Here is a 3997-nt window from a genome sequence, read left to right as displayed (position 1 = left end):
TCCTCATGGGCCAGTGAACAAAACCACCTGAGATGATTGGATTATTGGTGCCTTCAACATCAGGACTTGTGGACTCCCTTTTTAGTTATTTGAAAAACATTTTATTGATGTTTTGTATGCACTTCAGCCCCACGCTCCTGATCTATGGGCACCCGGTGCGGAAGGGGGTCGGGAAGGAGGAGGACCTCCTCGTGACCTTGCTCCTGGGCCTGGCAAAGTTGGCCATTAACAGGTCCAGGCAGCGGGCGATCGACGGGGGAGTCCCGCCCGATTGTTTGTCCCTCTTCCGCGGCTATGTTCGCTGCCGGATGTCCCTGGAGAGGGAGCAGGCGCTATCTGCTGACACGCTCGAGGCCTTCCGTGCTCGATGGGCACCGCGGGGACTGGGGTGTTTTGTTGACTCCTTTAATCACATTTTGATTTACAGTTTGTAAGGTTCCTTTAAATTTTGTCCTTGGTTTTACAGCTGACCTGAATTAGGGGCTGTGCCTGATTTATCCCAATTTTGTTGATTTGGTTTAATTGGTTTCAATTAAAAGATTATCAGAACTTGTGGAGCTGAATTCAGTCAGGTGACACCAGAGCAACTCAGAGTGATTCCTATTGGTCCAAATAAAATCGGCCCTCCTGGTAAGAAATCCATGAGTTCTGTCATTGGTGGAGATTGGGGCTGGTTAATTGGTTCAGTGTTGCTGCTTCTGGTCTCATTGGTGTCAGGTGAGTGCAGCTTGTGTGTATAAAAGGTGCTGCTCGGTGGCTGAAGGCATGGTTAAGTTGTTTGGTATCATGGGGGATTTTGTAGTGAGGGCTTTGTTCCCAGTGCTGGTGTTAGTTGGAGCTGTTTGTGGCTCTGATACTTGGCAACAGTTTCTAGACCAGAGGTTTCCATGGAGCAGAGTCAAAGCCACCCCTGTACCTCAGACAGTCTCTCCTCCTGGGCCTCCCTTTGGTTCCCATTTCCATGTGTCTGAGGGTGGAAGTGTGTCTCCACTGCAGACTGTGATGGTGCAGTGTGGAGAGGACAAGCTGCTGCTCAGGGTCCAGTTGGATTTATTTGGAACCAGGCACCTGATCAAAGCTGCTGACCTGACCCTGGGGACAGCAGGTTGTCGGCCAACCAGGATCTACTCTCAGAACCACACTGTCCTCTTTGACTATGGACTGCATGAGTGCGGCAGCAGGTTGCAGGTAATGGGAATCCTCAGCTCTTGCTCTAAGCTTGGGCTGTAGATTGTTCCCCACTCTTCATTCCAACACTGGGTGAGATGTCAATGATATTGAGCGGATAGCTGCCTCCTGCTTTATAAAACCCCAAATTAGCTTTCTATTCTGTATTGTATTTTGCTTTAACTGGTTTGAGTGTCTGAGCTTGTCACATCAGCCCCACTGGTCGTGAACCACCTTTTTTGGTTTCTCCAAGCTTTTGCTCTTGCTGTTTGAGAATTTTTAGCTCTGTTCCCCTCGTTCAGATCAATCCAGCTGGCGACTTCAGTTTTGGTCCAGTTTAATCCATTTGAGTTGTTTCTTAAATGGGGAGAATGAGAATTGAAATTTATTGGACTAGAGGAACTCCACACTTCTCACTTTCCCAGTCATGGTAATAATTGGGGCCCTTGGTTTCAAACTGTTCTATTTCCATGCTCCATATTACTGTCCAATTGTGGCTCCTTTTACTGTTAACTGAAGCTGTCCTTTTGTTGACTCTGTTTCCTATTCATGGATCCTGGTCTTGTTCTGATGATCTCACTCTTTGGATAAAGGGCTGAGGTTGCATAGCAACTAAAACCCAAGATGAGGTCACAAGGCCCCTCAAGCCTGTTCCCCCAATCATTAAGATCCTGGCTGATCATCTACACAACCTCCATGTTCCTGTCCTCTTAACATATTCTTAGATTCCCTTCATGTCCCAAAATAAATCCATCTGCCTTGAATGTGTCCAATAATAGAGATCTGGGAATGCTCAGGAATACAGAATTCCAAAGGTAGATGATCAGCTGGATGAAGGAATTCCCTGTCACAATCTTAAATGACTGATGCCTGACCTGAGATGACCACCCCAATAGTAAACTCTCTCCAGCTGGGGGGAAGCAGCCTCTTCACACTGACCCTGTCAATCCCCCTCTGAATTGTTTCCAGGGGATGGGATGACTTCATTGTTAACCCCTGTGGAGAACATTCTCATTTCAGATCAGTTCTTCATTCCTTAACCTGATTCTTTCAGATGATTGGAGATTTCCTCATCTACACCACCCACCTGAACCACACCCCAGAGTATCATGGATCTGTCATTGTGAGAACGAATGGAGCTGTCGTTCCCATTGAGTGTCGTTATTTTAGGTGAGAATCTTTAATCTCTTGGTCAATAAGATCTACAGCTGCTGGTGGTCTCTGAAGTTATCCTAAGATGACTCCCCTGCCTTTCCAGGAAGGGCAATGTGAGCAGTGACCCCATCAAGCCCACCTGGATCCCATTCAGCTCCACCAAGTCTGGAGAAGGGCATCTGTCATTCTCTCTGCGCCTAATGAATGGTATGTGATGGGTGGATGGGGAGTGATTTCCTATAGTCACTCACTGGGAGTTACAGCCACTGTCTCTAACCCTTGTCCTCTTGTACTTCAGCTGACTGGCTTACAGAGCGCACTTCGACTGTCTACTACCTGGGTGAACTCATTCACATTGAGGCCTCTGTTTCAATGACCAACCACATGCCCCTGAAGCTCTACATTGACCACTGTGCAGCTACATTGAGCCCAGACAAGGACTCCACCCCGAGATACAGCATCATTGACCACAATGGGTAAGGAGCTCTCTGCTTTCTCCAGCTGCTCCCATCTCAATGGCTTCACTTGATTCACTTCCTGTCCCTTTTGAATCTTTCTTCAGTTGCCTCCTGGACAGCAAAGCTGAGGACTCCTTTTCAACCTTTGTGTTGCCAAGAGACAAGCAGGAGCTGGACAAGCTCCAGTTTGACCTGGATGCGTTCCGTTTCCTTGGAGATGACCGTTCCTTGGTAAGAGGAAGCTGATCATTGGGGTCTCCATGTTGGGAGGGAGTCACTGAATCATGACTTGTGTTGAATGTGTCCCTCAGATTTTCATTACCTGTCACCTGAAAGTTGCTCCAGTGGATCAGAGGGATTCCAGGACCAAAGCTTGTACTTTCCAGAAGGTGCACAATGTGTAAGTTTCCCCCTCTCTCCCTCATGGATGTGTTGTGTTGGGATGTGATGCACAACCTGGTTGATGGACTGTTTCTATTGTTTAGCTGGACCCCATTGGAGGAATCGAGCATTGACATTTGTGCCTGTTGCCATGTGGGTAACTGTGGTGCCACAAGGGAGTTGTGGTTTGGTTCCAGAGGAAGGAGAGATCTTGTACCTGAAGCTGGTAGGACATTGATCCTCTAGATGTTGGAGATCCCCCCTTTCCCCTCTCTAACTGGAATGTTTGATGTTGCAGAGAGTGAAGCTGGATTGAAGTGGGAGGGTGAGGCCTCACTTGGACCCCTGCTCATTCTGGATACTGATGTGACCAAGCTGGCAACAGAGTCCCTGAATGAGGCTGAGCGAAGGATGCAGGAGAGGTCTCCAGGTGGTGAGTTGGCTGACTGCTGGTTTCCATTGTCCCCTCATTGTTTCCTTCACTAACCATTGGTTTCTCATTGCTTTGTAGGTGTGGAGTCTGAGGTGGTCCTGATCGTGGCCCTGACTGTGACAGCTGTCTCTCTGATCTCTGCTTCATTGCTGGCCTTGTTCCTGTACAGGAAACACAAGCAAAGTCAGGTCAACCAGTGACCAAATGATCAATAAAGTAGTGATTCCTTGATATTCTGTCTGGGTGTTGATTTTGTCTCCATCCTCAACATGTGAAATGTCTCCATGGAACTATTGGCTGGCTTCAGTGTATCCAAGCACAGAACTAGGCCTCCTGAATGATGAAACAACAACAAAAGTTGTTGGACAAACTCAGCAGGTCTGTCAGCATCTGTGGAGTGAAA

At 47.8% G+C, this 3997-nt stretch overlaps 1 pseudogene; it reads left to right on the top strand.

The window, feature by feature from the left end:
* The first annotated feature begins 984 nt into the window (after positions 1–984).
* Positions 985–3794, top strand: LOC121271234 (annotated as a pseudogene).
* The last annotated feature ends 203 nt before the right edge of the window (positions 3795–3997 follow it).

The sequence above is a fragment of the Carcharodon carcharias genome, chromosome 30 (genome assembly GCF_017639515.1).
Source record: "Carcharodon carcharias isolate sCarCar2 chromosome 30, sCarCar2.pri, whole genome shotgun sequence".
Taxonomy (NCBI): Eukaryota; Metazoa; Chordata; class Chondrichthyes; order Lamniformes; family Lamnidae; genus Carcharodon; species Carcharodon carcharias.
This window is presented reverse-complemented; position numbering and strand designations above follow the sequence as displayed.